This window comes from Cricetulus griseus, chromosome 4, assembly GCF_003668045.3.
Source record: "Cricetulus griseus strain 17A/GY chromosome 4, alternate assembly CriGri-PICRH-1.0, whole genome shotgun sequence".
NCBI classification, from domain to species: domain Eukaryota; kingdom Metazoa; phylum Chordata; class Mammalia; order Rodentia; family Cricetidae; genus Cricetulus; species Cricetulus griseus.
In genome coordinates this window covers 110383146-110403085 of record NC_048597.1, presented here as the reverse complement: position 1 = coordinate 110403085, position 19940 = coordinate 110383146, and the positions used below count along the sequence as shown (strand labels likewise).

General features: G+C 43.3%; 1 protein-coding gene across 1 annotated transcript in view; it reads left to right on the top strand.

Moving 5' to 3' along the window:
- Positions 1–19940, top strand: part of Galnt17 (polypeptide N-acetylgalactosaminyltransferase 17) — a 390566-nt gene that overhangs the window by 186302 nt on the left and 184324 nt on the right. The gene's annotated exons all lie outside the window — the stretch shown is intronic.

Sequence of the window (19940 nt, the reverse complement as noted above, 5' to 3'; positions counted from 1 at the left end):
CTAGGTTGTCCTACGGCCTCCACATGCATCCACATATATGTGGATGTGTACCTGTGAACACATAAACAAGTATGTGCATACGTGTGTGCACGCACATACACGCACATGCGCGCACGCGCGCGCACACACACACACACACACACACACACACACACACACACACGCAAAATTAAATAAATGGATAAATAAAATTACTGGAGTTAATCATGATGGCCAATACCTCCAATTCTAGCAGTTGGGAGGCTGGGGGAGGAGGATCATGTGTTCAAGGCTAAGCTTGGCTAAATAGCAAGTTTTTTTTCAGCCTGGCCTACAAAGTGAGCCCTTATCTAAAGAACAAAAGAAAACCAACCAAACAAGAGTAAATCCCTCAGCTTGGATCTGTTAATTTCCCTTTTCCCATCACCAAAAGAACACAAAGAGGAAGGTCTGAATTCTTCTGCCACCACCTCCACTACCTTTTCCAAGACATAAATTAAAAAATTTGAAGCATGATTTTGATCCCTAAATTCTGCCTGCATGCCAGGCTTGCTGGTGTGTACCCATAATCCAAGGCTGGGGGTGAGAAGTAGAGAAAGGAGCATCCCTGGAACTTACTGGACGGACAGCGTAGCCCAATCAGTGGGCTTCCTGCTCTGTGAGAGGTGAGGTCTCAAAACGTAAAGGTGGAGATTGAAGATACTCACTGTAAAGAAAATACTCAACATCTACAGCCTGAACACATAGCACACCATAAACACAGACACACACACACACACACACACACACACACACACACACACACACACACACACAGAGTTAGGAACACATTTTTGGCAGGTGAAACTGTGTCAGTTGGTCTTTTGAATTCAGCATACCTGAAGACAATGGGTCTGTTAAAATAGAAAGCAAGCAAGTACTGTGGGATGATTACAAAACTCCTAGGATGTCTGCATACAGCATCAGACAAAAGTACATTGGCCAGGTGTGTAGAGGTAGACACTGATAATCATGCTTTTGTAGCTGCTCACAATGTACAAAATTCACTGTGCTCACCACAGGGAGAAATCCGTCTGAGCTCAGGACAGAAATGACAACCGCAGAGTGAGTGAGTCTGCTGAAGGCACAGGAGGCTAATCTCCCAAATGTTCATAGGATTAGGGGTACCTAAGCCTCTTGTGCTGAGCAGGCTGAGTAGAAGGATTACCCCACAAGTTGCTCTCGGGTTGGAAAGAAGATGAGCTCACTTTGGTCTTTTTTGTAGCCTGATCTCCAGGAGACCAAGTCTGGATTATCCTAGAGGTGGGGGCTTCCCTCAAGGACTCTTCAGAATTGCTGGTTGATCCTCAAATAGAGAATAGTGCTCCTGGGTCCAGTAACCTGTCTTCTCTGGGTCATCAGTCAGTGTATAAGAATTTGTCACTGAAAAGATTTTAGTACTATTATGTTCCTCCCTTTATCCTTTCCTCTCACTCTCCCTCCCTCTCTTTCTTGACAAGGTCTCATGTAGCCTAGGCTTGCCTCAAACTATCTATATAGCCAAGGATGACCTTGAACTCCTGATCCTCCTGCTTCTGCTTCCCAAGTCTTAGGATGACAGGCATATGCAGGTGTAACCAGTTTATCTGTGCTGGGGATGGAACCTGGGGCTTCATTCATGCTTGGTAGGCACTCTGCCAACTGAGCCACATTTAGAATCCCCTGCTCTTCTCCTTTACCATGGACCATTCCATTATATAGACCTTGTAAGCCTGACTTTGTGTTAAGAGGAAGAGTTTCCTTCACTTCCTGGGAATCTCACAACCTACTAGCAAAATCTCTCCCTAGTGTGATTCTTCACTGGAGGTTCCTGTACACTCATTGCAGACCTCATGTTTTAGTATAGTATTGTCCCCTGACAAGGGACCTCTGTTTGCACATCCCCTTTCACCCTCCCCCAACATTTAATGACTAATGGCCCCATTGTCCCCAGTATCCCAATCTGTTACTTCCCTAAAGAAGCCTTTGCTTGACTTCTTGCTGTGTGTGATACAGGCACCTCACTGCCCATGGCAGCAATCATTCGTGTATGATACCACTGTATCTTGTACAGCTGGACCGTGCAGGGTTGGGGTTTACAGGGTGCAGACAGTAGTCATCCCTCAGCGAGTCATGTCAGCTTGACACAAGCTAGAGTCACCTGAGAAAAGAGTCTCAGTGAGGATTGTCTGGATGAGGTTGACCTGTGGGTATGTCTGGGGTATGTGTGTCTTGATGCTTTCATCAGTGTGGGAAGACCCTTGTGCTGTGAGCAGCATCTTTCTGGGGATCTGAGCACCAGAATGTATACAGTCTGCCTGCTCCTGACTGCAATGTGATGCTTCAAGCTCCTGTCTTGGCTTCTCCATGGTGGTGGGCTGTATCCTGAAATAGTGAGCTGAAATAAACACTCTCTCACCCAAGTTGCTTTTGTCAGGCAACAGGCAATGAAACTAGGACACCCTGAGGGGAGGTGGGAGCCTGGTAGAGCTTCGGAAGGGCAGGCAGGTATCCCTTGGAAAGTGGCTCTTGATGACACACAGAACTAGATGACTGTGGGAAGAGATGACTCCCTGGTGGCTCCATGATGGAGTAGCCACAAAGCCCAGCTAGAGGAGATGATTGGAAAGCCAGATGTTCTCAGCTAGAACTCTAGCTCTGCAGAAGATAGCAAAGAGCTCTGGTACACGCCAGGTACTAGGTGGATTCTATAGGTATCTTGACTTGGGTTTCAAAGAAGTAGACCAGAATCAAAGATCTGGTAGTTCATTTGGGTGGTGGACAGAACACAGATGTGGCATGAGATGTGTTCCATGTTCATTATGGGTGCAGTGGTGAAGCTCCCTGACAACAAGGAACAAAGGAGAGGAAGGGTTTATTCAGCTTGCCATTCCAGGTCACAGTCCATCATTGAAGGGATGTCATAGAAGCAGGAGCTCTAGAGACAGCTGGTCACAGCATATCCATAGTCAAGAGCAGAGAGAAATCTATGTGCCCATTGCTACAGCTTGCTCTTCCTATGCTCAGCCAACTTTGTTCACTCTTAAACAGTTCAGGGTCCAGCCCAGGAAATGATGCTGTCTACATCCAGGGTGGGTCTTTCCACCTGTATTAACAATCAAAATAATCCCCCACAGACACGCCCATAGGCCAAGCTGATCTAAGCAATACTTCATTCAGGGATTTCTACCTGGTGAGTCTAGGTTGTATCAAGGTGATATTTAAAACTAACCACCACAGCAAGTATAAGTGGAGAGAGAATGTACCTGTAAATAATGGCTGTTGTGGGCAAAAGGAATGGTAGAGCTCTTGGAGCCCATGTAGAGTCACCCTCAAACTAAGTCTGTACCAGAATTGAGATTATCAAGTGCCGAGATGAACAGCAAAGGGTTTCTTGCAGGAATTGTTGGTTGGGACACGGGGGCAGACAGGAGGGGTTTGTGTACCTTCTTCACATAGGTGTTTTAGCATTAGTACCTTCTGGAGCCCCATGCCTAAGGAAATTCTGCTTTAAGAAGCTCAGCATGGGAATGTGACACTTTATGTCTCATAGTCACAGTGGCAATTCTGCTGAGAGTGTGGGAATCACATTTTAGAATCCCTGGATGAAATAACCACTCCTTGAGCCTGGTTCTGAAGGTGCTGCTTCTGGTGGTGTTTCAAGCCTAGATAAAGATTAGTGGAGGGGCTGGTATAATGGCTCAGTGGTAAAGAGTGCTTGCTGCTCTTTCAGAGGACTTGAGCTCCAGCTCCAGGGGATCTCACACCCTCTTCTGGCCTCTGTGTGCACCTGCACCCATGTGCACATACCCACATGCAGACATACATACATACACATAATTAACAAACAAAATAAATCTTTATATTAACAAATGATAACTAGTAGAGAAGAAAGGAAGGAGAGGAGTGTTTGAGTCCGACCATGAGGTTTAGTCCTGTTTATCATCCTTCATTGGCCTCAGGGACCCAGGGGACCAGAGTTGACTATATAAATACCATTTCTTTCTTATCATTTCTGGTTTCTAGTCTCTTTATTTTCTCCAATCTACAAACACTTGCCCTTTCACAGAATTCACTGCTCTCTCTGTTGTCTTTGTTTCACTGAGACATTCTTCATATTTACTCTTATGTAGATGCCTTCTATTTAATAACCACACACACTATAATGACAGTAGTAAATTCCAGATGAACCCTAATTACATGTATTCTTAGGTAGACTCTGAGCTGAGAATTTGTGAGGTCTCTGAGAGGACGAGATTTTCAAGTCTCCTACAATGACTACTTCTTAGTCAAGGGTTTTGCTTCTTGTCTGTTTTTAGTTGTTGTTGCTGCTGCTGCTGTTGTTTTGTCACTACAGATCTGTACCCATGGGCCTTCAATAGTCACCATAGTTTTCACGATCACAAAATATTCTCAGAATGTTCTCTGTACCCGAAAAGAAGATTTAATTTTCAACCTCAAGTTTAGTTCTTCAAGATTCATGATGTTAATCTCACCTAAATGTCTGTTCAAATTTGATTAAAACATTCTCTGTTTTTTACGGACTAATAATTGTTTTCTGATATTAAAAGTAATGAATATTCTTTGTGGGAAAATGTGGACATATCAAAAAGCAAACATAATTGGAAAAATAGACACTAACCAGAGATGAATTCGTTCATACTTTCTTCCTTTTAAGTGTCGACTTTATGTTGCTAAGATCTGATAGTGCAAACAAGTTAAAATTCTGCTTTTTCACCTCCTCCCTGAGACATCATTATAAGAACTCTGAGTTCTTATAATTGTGAAGTTCCATTATGCCCTGGTCTCAGCTGGTCTTATGCAATAGGTGAATAAGGGTGGGATACATAACCTATGTTAGAATGTTTAATTTTTTTCTTTTCAAATGTATTTGCTTTTTGGCTATAGGTGTTTCCACTGTATATATGTCTGTGCGCCATGTTTGTGTCCAGTGCCTCAGGGGCTGCAAGAGGGCATTGGATCCCCTAGGACTATAGTTACAGATAGTTATGAACCACCATGTGATTCCGGGAATTGAACTCAGGTCCTCTGGAAGAGTGGCCAGTGCTCATTACTGCTGAGCCATCTCTCCAACCCTGATTTAAAATTTTAATTGTATTTTAAGTTTTTAGGGAGGTGGCACGCACACATGATAGGGAATACTTGGAGTCATAGGAAAACCTATGAAAACTGGTTCTCTCCTCCCATCATGCAGCTCCCAGGGATGTAGTTCAGGTGCCTTTACCCAGTGAGCTATCTCTCTCGCCCAGAGTGTTTTATTTTTATGTGAGGTCATTCTTCATTCAGGTTGCACATTGACACTGAGTATTAACCTTCCATGGCTTTGTTTATCTTTTTGAGAAATTGACAGACTATGTTAGCCCATATCTGTGATATGTTAAGTTCAAGTAGTGTGCAATTCTTGTACTTGATACATCACACCAAATCACTCAAGCAAAACTAGTCAATATTTTCTCTTCACTGGATCCAGTTTCTGCTCCCCTGGCGTGACAGCATTGGCAGTGAGGGCAGTTTCCTCCTGAAAATAGTTCTCTCGATACCTCTACACCATTCTGATTCCACATTAAGCATTCATTGGCCAGGTCTAAGGAAGCAGACCTAAGAAGAGGCCTAGGGAAGACTCAAGGAACAAAAGAAGCTGAGGCAAGAGGATCACAAGTTCAAGGCCTGCATATATTACATACTGAGCTGAAGATAAGCCTAGGCAAAATTTTTATAAAGTCTAAAAGATCTTTCAATATAGATAAGCAGTAGAGAAACTGCCTAGAAACTTCCAGTAAGGGGATGGAGTGTGACTCAGTGGTAGAACAACTAACTGCCTAGAATCTCCCAGCGAAGGGTGGGAGTGTGACTCAGTAGTAGACAGAGAGAGTTGGAGGAGACTGCTTGCAGAAGTGACATCTAAGTAAGTCAACTGGAAGTCCCATGTGCTCCATTGCAGAGCTGGTCTCTCTACCACTGTCATTTAGAGCTCCTTCCCCCATCCTTCTGGTAGTTTCCTGCCTCCTCTCCAGTGCTTCACCTCTGTGCCTTTCTTTTTCTTTGTTAATGTACTTATGCAGGTAAAGCACCACATCTAGAAACGTCCAGAGAAAAAGACTTGGAGGCAGAGAAAACCATTTGAGATGAAGTCTAAAGATGACATTCACCCTGTCCTCTATGTGATAGATGGCTCGGTTGAGTTAAATGTCACATTGTTTAAGGATTTTAGTGACTTTGCTCTGGTATTTTCTTTCTGCTCTCTGTGTGTGAATGTGTGTGTATTCGTGTGAGTGTGTGTGTGTGTATGTGAGTGTGTGTGAGTGTATGTGCATGTTTGTGAGTGTATGTGCATGTTTGTGAGTGTGTGTGAGTGTGTGTCTCTGTGTATGTGTTTGTATGTGTGAGTGTGTGTGTGTGTGTGTGTGTGTGTGTGTGTGTGTGTGTGTGTGTGTGTGTATTCAAAGAAGAATCAAAGATATTTTAATCCCTGATCTTTTGCATCCCCCCCCCACTGCTTCCTCTCTGGAAACTTGTAGAATCTCCATTTTCTCCCTAGAGCTTTGAATGTTACAATGAAAAATCTGGCATGGATCAGTTTTCATCCAAGACTGACCCCAGTGTATTTAGGTTGCTTTTTGTTGTCCATTTTCATATGTGCATCCACGCACACACACACAAGTCACTTGGTTTTTGTTACCTTGACATGAACCTAGACATATCTGGGAAGAAAGTAACTTCATTGAAAAAAATGCCTCTGTAAGATTGGCCTGTAAGCAAATCTTTGAGACATTTTCTGAACTAGTGGTGGATGGGGAGGGTCCAGCCCACTGTGGGCAGTGCCACCCCCAGGCAGGAGGTCCTGGATGGTACAAGAAAACAGGTTGAGCAAGCATGAGGAGCAAGCCAGTAAGCAGCACTCCTCCAGGGCCTCTGCTTCAGTTCCTGCCTCCAGAGTCCCTTCATGAGAGTTGGAAGCTTAAATAAAGTCCCCCCTATGTTTCTTTTGATCGAATTGTTTTAACACATTGCTAGAAACTGTAAGACAGCACATATGTATTTTTTGCACGTGTGTGTGTGAGGGGTGAGCTCAAGGCTGTCAGGGATCACCCTCCATTATTCTTTCACCTTATTCATTGAGGCAGGGTTTCTCAGTCAAACCCAAAACTGGTCAATACAACCAGTCTCATTAGCTAGTTTGCTTCAGCAATCATCTGCCTCTGTCTTTCAGGCCTGGAATTGCAGGTGGGCCACCAAAGCCACCATTTTAAGTTTCTGGGAATCCCAACTCTGATCTTCCTTCTTTAACTTTTTAAAAATCAGCCCCTAGACTTTTTTTTTTTTTAAAAAAGATCAGATTTATTTTCATTTGTGTGTATGTGTGTGTGCGTGTATGTGGGTACCCCTGGTAGGCCTGAGAAAGGCTTCAGATGCCCCTGAACTGGAGTTCTGGGCAGTAGTGAACAGCCAATGTGAGTGCTGTGAAATGAGATCCTCCAAAAGAGCAGCAAGTGCTCTTAGCCACTGAATCAGCTCTCCAGCCCCTAGACTTTTTTTTCCAGGCAGGGTTTTATACTGTACTCCAGGAAGTCCTCACACTCATGGTGATCCTCCTGCGTCTCAAGTGCTGGAATTACAGGAATGGTGACTGTATCTGGGTGTATTGTTTTGTTTTTGAGAATTCTTACTATGAAACTCAGTCTGGCCTGGAACACTTGATCTCTTGTCTCTGCCTCCTGAGTGCTGGGACACAGGTGTACATCGGCACACCCAATTGGTTTGTTTGTCTGTCTGCCTTTGTTAATATACATTAACTAAATGCAGAAATGGATTTTGTTGTACCATTTTTATACATGTAAATCATATACTTTGGGGATATTCACTGCTCTATGACTCTTTTCATCTCCCTTTGTCTTCTTTTCCTTCCCAGCACCCCTGGGAGTTCTCATCTACATGTGTCTTCCCCCTGCCTGTCAATTCTATATATGAGCAATTACACCCTACCGTAATTAGCTTTAATTCTCAACTTAGCACAACCGATGATCATTTGTCGGAGAGCCAAAAGGGATAGGTAGCCCAGATCAGACTGGCCTGTGACCACGTCTGTGGAAGATCTGTATTTGACTGTTAATTGATGCACAAGGGCTCAGCCCACTGTGAGAGGCACAGTCCCTAGGCAGGTGGTCCTGGACTGTATAAGAAAAATAGCTATGCACAAGCCTTCAAGTGAGTTAGCACAGTGTTTCTCCATGGTTTTCTTATAGGTTCATTTCTTGAATTCCTTCCCATTATCGTTCAACAGTGAACTATGACCTGGAAGTGTAAGATAAACTCTTTCCTCCTCAGGATTCTTTTGTGTCAGATTTTTTTTTTTTTATCATAGCAACAGATAGCAAACTAGAACACTCTCTCCTTATGTGTTTTTCCTTCTCCCATTCCATGTCTCCTATTGTTCCAGCCTTGGATGTCTTAGCTCAGTGGTTCTCAACCTGAGGGTCATGACTTCTTTAGGGGTCACATAGCAGATATCCTGCATATCAGATATTTGTATTATCAGTCATAACAGTAGTAGAATTACAGTTATGAAGTAGCAATGAAAATAATGTTATGGTTAGAGCGGGTCACCACAACGTGAGGAACTGTATTAAAGGGTCACAGCTTTAAGAAGGTTGAGAACCACTAACTTAGCTCAACCCTCCAATTTCTCCATTTTTCTTATAAGAATCCCTTTCCTCTGCTTTTTTTTTCATTTTTCTCTTCCCCTCTCTTCCATTGTCTTAACCTTTTCCTGCTATCATAACTTTAGTTCCCAGTAGTCTTTTTTTTTTTGTATTCCACTAAAGTTTCCTTTTATAACATATTGTCTTGACTTAATGGAAGCAATATGTTTTCTTATTCCCTGCAGGATAGTAATACTTTGTGTGTGTGTGTGTGTGTGTGTGTGTGTGTGTGTGTGTGTGTGTGTGTGTGTAAGAGAGAGAGAGGGAGAGAGGGAGAGAGAGATTTTGCTTTTAGTTTTTCTTCCTGGACAGTCTGTTTCCACAAGTGGCCTTTCTCTCTATGATCTTTACTTTTTGTCTTCTGAGTTGGCAGCTTCCCCAGATGTCCAAGATGTCTGTTGAGCCTCATTTTCTACTTATAGTGACTTATAGTATATTACACACCCAGGAATTAGGAAAGGGTGGAGAATTACCATTCAATGAGCACCAAAGTTCAGTGAAAGTGAGTGAAGTCCTGGAGATGGTGACGATGGCTATATAGCACTCTATGCTGTTAAGCTCAACACTTCAGAGGATTAAAATCTGATCTCTCATATTCTGTTTTATACTAAATTTATTTTGTCTTCTTTTTGTGGTGCTGAGGATAAAATGTAGGATCTTGTTGCACCATGCCCTCAGCCTCTCACAAGGAAAAGTCTAGACTAGTGCTCTACCACTGAGCCATACCCCAGCCCCTCACTGGGGGATTCTAGGCAGGTACTGCCTAGAATTGATGAGCTGCTTCTCCAGCCTTGGTTGGTTTTGTTATTTTGTTGAGACAGAGTCTTACTGTATAGCCCAGGCTGGCCTTGAACTCATATTCCTCCTGTCTCAGTTTCCCCAGGGCTGGGACTCAAGCGTGTGTACCACCATATCTAGTGATTATCACACATTTTATATAAGGTTGATTAGACAGTATCATGGACTAAAATTTCTAAAACTGTGAACCAAAATAGACCCTTTCTTTTTATATGTATAAAAAAAGATATGTATATTATTGCCAAAAAACTGACTAACACCCTACCTGCTACTAGGCATCGTCTTGTGGGTTTCTGTGATTGGGTTGGTTATATAACTTGTCACTGATACTGTCTTTAGAACAGGCACACCTGGCGGTGGGTGGCCTCTCTTGTTCAGTTGTGTTCAAAAGTTGAAAGTAGTGTGGCTTGGGTTAAAAAACTTTTTTGTGAAAGATTCTACCTTCTGGTCTTCTAGAAAGCATTTTGGAAAAGCATCCACCTGACATTGTTCTCTTTTCTTCTGGGTTTATAATTGCAGAGATAGAAGAAGTTTTGTGTTTAGGTGAGATAACATTTTCCCTGTGTGGGTGAGGCCCTGATTGACAGAGGCAGGAGATGCTGTGTTATCACACAGCTCCATGCTTGGCTAAGCACTCATCCTGTGAACATCACCTACCTTTCCTCCTGTCTGGGAAGAACTTCCCTAATCATAAATGATTTTCTCTCATTGTTGCCTCCAACGAGATCACTGCAGTGTGACAGCACCTGCTTGGTGGCTCAGTCATCACAGCTAGGTGACACATTTGTGTCTCCATGCTTGCACTTTTAGGCTGTGTGATGAAGGAAGTGGTAAGGACCATGTATATACATGTGAGAGAGAAGGAGAAAAGAGAGAGAGAGAGAGAGAGAGAGAGAGAGAGAGAGAGAGAGAGAGGGAACCCCATTCAAAGCCTTCTATGCTACCTGGCTTTAAAAAGGAGAATAAGGGGCTCAAGAGATGACTCAGTGGTTAAAAGCACTTCCTGATCTTGCAGAGGAGCTGAATTTGAGTGGTCCACAACTACCTGGAACTCAGCACCAAGGGAATTGATGCCTTCTTCTGGCTTTCATGGACACCTACATCCAGTCATATGCACCCACAGAGTTACACATATACACACAATTAAAAATAAATCTTAAAAAAAGGAAGCAGCACAGATACAGCAGTAATGAAAACCATTTACTTTGAAGCAAATATACATTTGTAGGAAATGACGAAAAGATGCAGCAAGTCCTTTGCATCTCTACCTCAGGTTCCCTTAATGGTACCACCTTACAGAACTCCACTCTGCCATTGTAGTCAGGACGTCCATTGACTTGAATTCCCTCTGACAATCTTATCCTGACTTCAGCTGTTTTATAGTTGTTATGTTTATATTTAGGTCTATTGTCGTATTTTTTATTATTTATTTATTTTAATTCCTGAAGATGAATCCTAGGGCCTTATCACTGGGAGATTCGGTGTAAGTGCTCTACTGCTGAGTAATGTCCCCAGCATCTCACTGGGGCATTCTTGGTTATGACTCTTCCACTGAGCCATATTCACTTGGGGATTCTAGGCAAGTGCATTACCAGTGGGACATGCACTCAGCCCCTTACAGAAAGCTTCAGCTCTTGTCTGCTGTTCATTTTTGTTGTTGTTGTTGTTGTTGTTGTTGTTGTTGTTTGTTTGTGAGACAAGGTCTTTTGTCAGCACCTTGGTAAGAAGATTGGAGTGGCTGTCCAGTGCACTCTAGGGATCCACCAGTTTCCACCTTTCCACCTACTAGCCTAGGATGGCTAGTAAACATCACTATGTCTAGCAAGTTTTCTAAAAATGTGGATTCTGGGGAAGTGGTTCTGATCCTTGTAGAGCAGTGGTTCTCAACCTCTTTGGGTCATGCCCCCCAAAGACCATCAGACAACACAGATATTTACATTACAATTAATAACAGCAACAAAATTACAGTTATAAAGTAGCAACAAAGATAATTGGGTGTTGACACAACGTGAGGAACTGTATTAAAGAGTCACAGCATTAGGAAGGTTGGGAAACACTATTTGTAGAGCAATTACAATCCTAACAGAGTTATGTCTTTTAGTAATGTCTCTGTTACAAATCTTTATATGTTTCCCTCTGGTAGAAGAGATGTGTCTGTTTCTACAAGTTGTTTGTAGAACATGCGTGCAACACTTCAATACGGGCATTTCCTGAAAAGGCATTGAGCATTTTGTATAGGATTCTCACTATGAGCCCAGACCCCACAATGCCAGAGAAAAGGAACTGGTCACCTGACTTGTTTGAGTTCTTCCATCCCTGACTGCCAACTGCATTTAAAGAAAACTCAAGGAAGTAGCAGCCTGGTGCGGAGACACCTCCCTGTGGTCTTGGGAGCTTTTCCTGACTTCTGGTTTGTTCTGCTTTTGCTCCTTAATGATGGCAACTCCTGCTATTTCAAGGAAAGAGGTTTGCTGGCTTCTGAGCATTCAGAATCAATATCGCAGTAAATAAGAAATATAATGAAAGAAAAACACACTCCAGCCTGTAGACAAATTTTACCGCTTAAATTCACATGTTGTTAGGGTCGGCTGCAGATACCAGATTCTTGACTGCTTGTTTCTCTGCCCCCCTGACACCCCCACCCTGTGTGTGTGTGTGTGTGTGTAGGTCAGAAGACTACCTCAGCTATCATTCCTCAGGTGCTATCTACTTTTTTTTCTTCCCTTCCTCCCTCCCTCCCTTCCTCCCTCCCTCTTTCCTCCCTCCCTCCCTCCCTCCTTCCTTCCTTCCTCTTTTGAGATAGTTTGTCACTCATCTAGAACTTGCCAAATAGGCTAGGCTTGCTGGCTAGTAAACCCTTGGGATCTGCTTGTCTCCTCCTCCCCAGCACTAGGATTACAAGTTTGTACTGAGCATTATTTTTTAAAAAATGAGTTCTAGGGGTTGAATTTGGGTCCTCGTGACTGCATGGCAAGCCCTTTACCCACTGAGCCATCTTCCCAGGCCTTGATTGCTTTTTGTATGGGTAGGATGACAAATGCCATCTTAATTTGGGTTAACCACTTGTAGACACCATGAGACTTCCTTGTCAATTTCTGTAACTTGTACTTATTTACTATTTTTTAGAATAGAAATATGTATTTATTTATTATTTTTGGGCATGAGTGCCAAGGAACATGTGTGGTGATCAGAGGACAATTTTTTTGGGGGGGGTGAGTTCTCTCACATGGGTGCCAGGATGGAACTCAGGTTGTCAAGTTTGGGAGCAAGTGCCTCTACCCCTGAGTTGTCTCACTGGCATTCAAGGGGGGAACTCTGAATGGAAGAAGCAGAAAGCAGGAAATTTTGGATACAATGGAGTTGAAAGCCATAGAGGTTTTCCTTTCCCCACCATCCCTCTTCATGGGTGCACCACTTGGAGCAGTGTATCGAATTCAGCACTTTGGTATTCTGAACCTCATGCCTCTCCTGCTTCTTTTGAGTCTTTGGCTTTCTTGTTTCTTCCCTTTTATCTCACCACGGCATTGCCTGTAAATGCTTTCAGGTACCACAAAAAACATCCCTTTTAAACCTTCTCCAATCTTCTTGAAGCTTCTTGCCCTTGCCTCTATCCCCCACCCCATTCCAGCACTTTTCTTCATAGTCAACAAGTACATTACTTAATCTGGTAAAGCTGGGAAATGCACAGAGAATAAAACATGTAAGATAGCCTTCCTCTGTGCTATTACATTCCACAAATGTGTGTGTGTGTGTGTGTGTGTGTGTGTGTGTGTGTGTGTGTGTGTATAGTATGCATGCATGTACATATGTGTATTCACATGTGTATAGGCACACTTGTGCCTATATACATGTTCATGCATACGTGTGTTATGTGTGCAGGTGCATATGTGTGTTAACATGTGTATAGACACACTTGTGTGTACATGTTCAGGCATACATATGTTGTTATGCATGTGTGTGCATGTGTGTTAGCTGAGAGCTGATATAATGTGTCTTCTTGATTATTCTCCTCTTTATGTACTGAGGCAGGGTCTCTCTCTGAACCCAGAACTCACCAGCTCCAGCTATTCTGGCTAGCTAGCTTGCCTTAGGGCTCCCTTGTGTCTGCCTCCCAAGTGCTGGCAGCCACCACACCTGCCTGGCTCTTACTTGGGTTCTGAGAATCTGGACTCCAGTCCTCTGCTTTGCACACAGCAAGCATTTTATCTGCTAAGCCATCCCTACATCTCAATATCAAGGAGTCATTCCTGCATGTGTCCTTGCCCTGGGTCTACTTTGACACTAGGATCTCAGAGATGGACATGCCCACATCCCAGCAATGGGAGTATCACAAGACTTTCATGACATTGCGACTCATCCAGTTTGGCGGTTGTGATGGTTCATCTTCGTTGCCAACTTTACTGTATTGCCAGTTGTCTGGGAGATGTGCCTCTGGTTGTGCCTGTGAGGGTGTTTCCAGAGAGTAGTAATTTAGGGCTGAAGACCCACCCTGAATGTGGGCAGGGCAATCCTGTAAGCTGTGGTCTCAGAATGAATGAAAGAAAAGTCAGCTGAGCCCCTCTAGTCCCCTTTCTCTGCTTCCTTATCCACTCCAATGTGAACAGGCATCCTCACACTCCTGCTGCCATACATTCTCTACCATGACACAGCTATGAGAAGAGTAGCTGGCACTGTGGTGTTATCTAAAACCCCAGAAGGTTCCCTCGATACCCCACTCTGGTAAGCCGCCCTGGTCAGTCCATCTCCACTACTTCAGGAAACACTGACTGCTGTCAGTGCAGACAGTCTATAGGGTCAATAACCACTTCCAGTCCAGAACATGAGCCTGCACTGCTGGGTCAGCATCTTATGAGTGATGGAGTGATGGAGACCGCTTCCCTTTTCACCATGAGGAATTCCTGTTCCAAATGGAATTTTGTCATGGTTAGCTTTAATTGTCAACTTTTATAACTAGAATCACCCAGGAAGAGTCTGAATGAGGGACTGTCCACATTGACTGGCCTGTGAGCACATCTGTAGGGCATAGTCGTTTCCTTTTCTTTAATTTCTTATATTTATTAAAATTTTATTATAAAGAACTTGCAAATAAAAACCATCACAAAATGAAATTAACCAGACCCAAAGTCTATACATCTCTCAAAAAACTTCTATATAGTTAGAATAGCCGTTCTGAAGCTCTGGGACTTACATTGGATTTTATATTTCCACTATCGAATATATTTTTATGGACTTACCCACCAAGAAAAAAACAAACAAAAAACCCATGACAGAGTTAAAGCTAGAAAAACAATTAGTTTTATATCTTCTTTCATGACTCAATACATGTGTCAATCACATGTACTCAGGCCTTCCTTATCACCCAATATTTACCTGTTCTTTTTTTTATATGTGGAAATAATATTTCAACCATGCAGTAATTATATCCTTTTATACATGTCGTATTGCACATGTTGTCTTTGTTGTTAATTTATTTAGGAAGACCCACCCTACTGTGGGTGGCACCATTCTCTAGGCAGCAGGTTTTAAACTGCATAAGAGTAGAGAAATAAAGCCTAGCTTAAGCAGGCAAACAAGTGAGCAGTCAAACACGCATGCATGCATGGGAGCAATCAAATAACCATGCATGCATGGGAGCAATCAAACACACATGCATACAAGTGAGCAATCAAGCATGCATGCATGCATTTCTCTCTGCTTGTGACTGTGGATATGATGCGACTAGCTGTTTGAATTTCCTGCTGTGACTTCTCTGCAATGATAGACTGTAACCTGGATTGTGAGATGAAATAAATCTTTCTTCCTCTAAGCTTCATGATGCCAGGTGTTTTATCATAGCAACAGAAACGTAACTAGGACAAAGGGCACGTGTTTTTCTGGGTACTTTACACTCAGTCACATTTGTTTTTTACATTTCCCTAGTTAGGGAATAAGATGGGACACACTGGTAATTTTCTGCAAGCAAATTGCTGCAGAGCCTCAAGACAAGTCTATGACGGGTGTCAGAAGGTTCCCATGAACAGACAGACAGGTGTCAGATCTCATAATTTCCAGGAGTATGGTGTGGGCAAACACATCACTTACATATGTCATAAGCTTGAAAGGGTTGCTGACTCTTTCCTGGCCCCTTTGCTCTGTTATGACAAAACACCCGAGATGGGATAATTAATGGCAATGTAGAATTTAGTTCTTAGGGTTCTGAGACCCAGGAAGTCCCAGGCCATGGCACCAGCAGATGAGGTGTCTGGTGAAGGCCTGGTCTATATTTGTGTCTTTATACAGCAAAGGGGACTAGCTAGCTTCCTTGGGTCTTTCATAAGGGTACCAATCTCATCCATGAGCCTCCCTGTTAGACATTCATCTCTCATCAAGAAGGATAGCTTTCCTTGCTATTGTTACAGCACTGGACCTTGGAACAGAGCCTTGTACATGATTGGCAAGAGCACTAACAACTGAGCCACAATGCCAGGCCATCACTGGGGCAATTAGGCAAGTGGTCAACCACTGAGCCACACCTCAACCCCTTCCTGGAGATTCTAGGCAAGAACTTCACTGCTGAACCATGGCCCCAGCCCTTCCTTGGGGGATCCTAGGCATGTGCTCTACTGCTGAGCCACACCCCCATCCCCTCACTGGGGAATTCTAGGCTATCATTCTATTTCTGAACTATATCTACAGTACCTTTTTAAATTTTTCTTTGAGATGTTGTCTCATTATGTAGCCTCATCTGGCCTTGAACTCACAATCCTCCTGGCTCAAGCCACCTAAGTACTGAGATTACAGTTACTTCCCACCATGCATGGACAGGGTTTAGTTTCCATCTTACAAATACTGGGGTGACACAAACTCTCTCTGTACCTCCATTTTCCTATCTATAAACTGATGATCATAACACCCTTTTACTTAAATGGGGTTGCCAAGAAGGCAGGAAGGGTTGGAATAGGTAAAGTCACAGTCGCCCATGGCCCTCAATAAAGACTCAATACACATTAAAGAATTGTGGCTTGTTGAAGTCTTCGAGACATCCTCATTAGACTATGAAAGGGGTCTAATCTCGCTGAATGGTATATTTTGGAGCTTTTCCTGATTAGCTGACATTCTTACTCAGCTTCATTAGCAATTTGGGGATATAAATATTTCATTAGTGATACATCCATGCCGAGTACTTGGGATTTTTTTTAAAAGTGGTTGTCAGGGTAGGACTCTGTCTTGCCGAAGAAGTCCGCCTCACCAGGCTTACAGTTTTGACTCCTCCTTGTTCCGTACAGCCTTCACAGCCACCCAAGGGGACCTAGCTATATGTTTATGCATTTTATAAAGATATTATCTTATTTTTAAATTACATGTATATCTGTGTGGGGCATGTACACATGTGGATGCAGGTGCCTGTGGAGGCCAGAAGGGGGCATCAGATTCCCTAAAGATGGAGTTACAGTACGGGTGACTGTAAGCGTCCCAACATGGAACTATTCATTCATATCTCTCTCTCTTTTTTCTCTCTTTTCTCTCTTTTCTCTCTCTCTCTCTCTCTCTCTGTGTGTGTGTGTGTGTGTGTGTGTGTGTGTGTACATGTGTATAAACATGTATAAGGAAGATACAGGGCAACCTTAGCTGTTTTTCAGGCATTGTTCACCTTGATTTTTCAGTTTGTTTTAGAAACAGTATCTCTCACTGGCCTGAGGCACATAAGCAAGCCCCAAGAATCCACGAGTCTCCGCCTCCCTTTAGATAGAATTATAAGTCATGATACTATGCACCTCTGGCTTTAAAAACATTACCGAAGTCTATTATTTTAATTGTGTGTATACATGTGTGTGTACATGTATGCTCGTGTATGTGTGTGTGCATGTACATGTGTGCTTGTGTATGTATGTCCATGCACATGTTCACATGTGCTCATGATTATACATGTGATTGTGTATATGTGTGTATGCATGTGCACATGTGTGTGTGTATGTGTGTGTGTACACATGAGAATGTGAGCACTCATGAAGTCCAGAGGAAGGTGTTGTGTCTCCTAGAGCTGGGGTTACAGGTAACTGTGAGCTGCTTTATGTGGATTCTGGGGACATCCCTGGGTCCTCTGTAAGAGCAGGACATGCTCTTAATATTGAGCCCTCTCTCCAGCCTCATGCCTGACTTTTAATATGAGTTCTGGGGGGGTCTAAGTCAGTCCTTCAGACTTTCACAGTCAGCACTTTACCCACCAAGCAATCTCCGTTACTCCAAAGCCCTAGCTTTGCAGATAATATTTATAATTTTTGTTATAGGTTTATCATGGAGGGGAAAGCATGGTGGCTGAAGGGGCTTTTAGCTGAGATGCCACACACAGTGGCTGGAGGGAGCTTGTCAACTGATAGAAACACGAGAGGACTCACTCTGATCCAGGTGGAGCAGGAAGCTGCAAAAGCAGACCACCAGCCCTCAGCTAGCTTGCTTTTTTTTTTTTCTTCTTGTTTTAAGCAGCCCATGCCTTGTGTGTGACTTTACCTAGATAGACACAACACTCATATCTACTCATTCCAGAATAAGAATGCATGACAGACTAAATAATAATTCTACCAAAATCTGACTGGTGGACCAATGAGTTTTCCTGGTGTTATTAACAGGCATCTGGATGAGGGGTTACTTACAGGGCAGGGAATGACTCAGACATAGCGGCATCACTAACATGCCCATCTGCTTAGGGATGACCACTCATGAAAGCTGAAGCCTGGAGCTCTCTTACATGACTTGCTGGCAGCTCAATGGGTCTGAAAATCTCCCAGCAGTTCAGCTAGTCTGTCTCCTCTCCCAGTGTTTGACTGCTTTTGTAAGGCTGAGGGGGAGGGGTCTGGTGAATCTTGTCATTTTCAACTTTCCCAGACATTTGAGGTTTCTTTACTTCCTGAGTCAAATGCCACCCCCTGCTTCCTGGAGGAAATTGCTACACAACCATGGTGGGGGTGCCATTGTCATTAAAGATGTCCCCTCACCCCCCAGTGTAGTGGTAGGAGTATGATGTTTTTTACTTTTTTGGCTCTTTTGGAGAGCCCATCATCCAGCTCCCAAATAAATCACACACACACACACACACACACACACACACACACACACACACACACACACACACGTTTATTCTCAGTTTTGAATACTTGATCTCAGCTTGGCTTTTGCTAGCCAGATTTTCTTAACTGAAATTATCCCAACTAGCTTTTGCCTTTGGACTTTGTCCTTTTCTTACTTCTGTGTATCTACTTTCATTCTTACTCTGTGACTGGCTCTGTGGCTGGGTGGCTGGCCTCTGCCATCCTCTCTCCTTGTTCTCTCTTGTTGCTCCTCTCTTCATCAGTTCTCCTTCTATTTATACTCCCTGCCTGCCAGGCCTGCCTATCCTTGCTCCTGCCTCACTACTGGCCATTCAGCTCTTTACTAGACCATCAGGTGTTTTAGGCAGGCAAAGAATCACAGCTTCACTGAGTTAAACAAATGCAGTGTAAAAGAAAACCCTTAAAATAATGTTCTAGCACACCCCAGTCTGTTAATCACCTCTGGAAATTTTCCTACAGACATACCCCAAAGATGTGCCTCAATAATTCTTAACCCAATCAAGGCAACCGTGAAGATTAGCTAGGCATTGGTCTCAGTTCAGCTGCATTTTATATAGTTACTGGGCTGGTTATTTTAGGCATAAAGATCTTTTCATGCACACCTGGGAATCTAGGAATTGTAAATCCATTTTTTTCATAGCTGATTTGCACATACATAAAATATGAAAATATTTCAGGAAAAATAACGCTTGGGAAATGTAAAGTGTCCCAGTGAATGTCTGTGATAAAACTGCATCTTCTGAACTGAATGTCATTGAACCCCGTTGAACTGGGAACCCTCACCACGGGTGCAGCCAAAGCTGCTACTGGGAAGATTATGGATGCTAACAAGATACAAGGACTCAGGGCTCCCGGGAGGCAGGGGGTGCTGCAATCGGCTCCTCCAGCCTGAAGGAATTTTGTTTTGAGGCCAAGTCTCACATAGCTGAGATTGAACCCAAACTTCTGACTCTTCTGCCTCTACCACCAGAGAGCGCCAAGATTACAAGTATGGACCATAATGAACAGTTTCCATTGGAAGGTCCCACTGGGAGGAGGAAACTTATCTAAGTGTTATATCAGATCCTTCTAGATAGGTGGTAGCTTTTGGTGTCCCAGGATAGTATAGAGAACTGACTAGGAGCAAGGATCAACCATGGAGAAATTGATTGGTGGTGTCCTACTTAGCTTTAACTGTCAACTTGACATTGCCTAGAGTCACTTTAATTAAGTGATTGTCTGGGTCAGATTGGTAGTGGGTATGTTGCAGGAAAGAGCATTCTCTTGGTATTTTTATTTATATGGGAGATCCCAGCCCACTGTGGGTGGCACCATTCCCTGGGTAGGTGGTCCTAGGCTG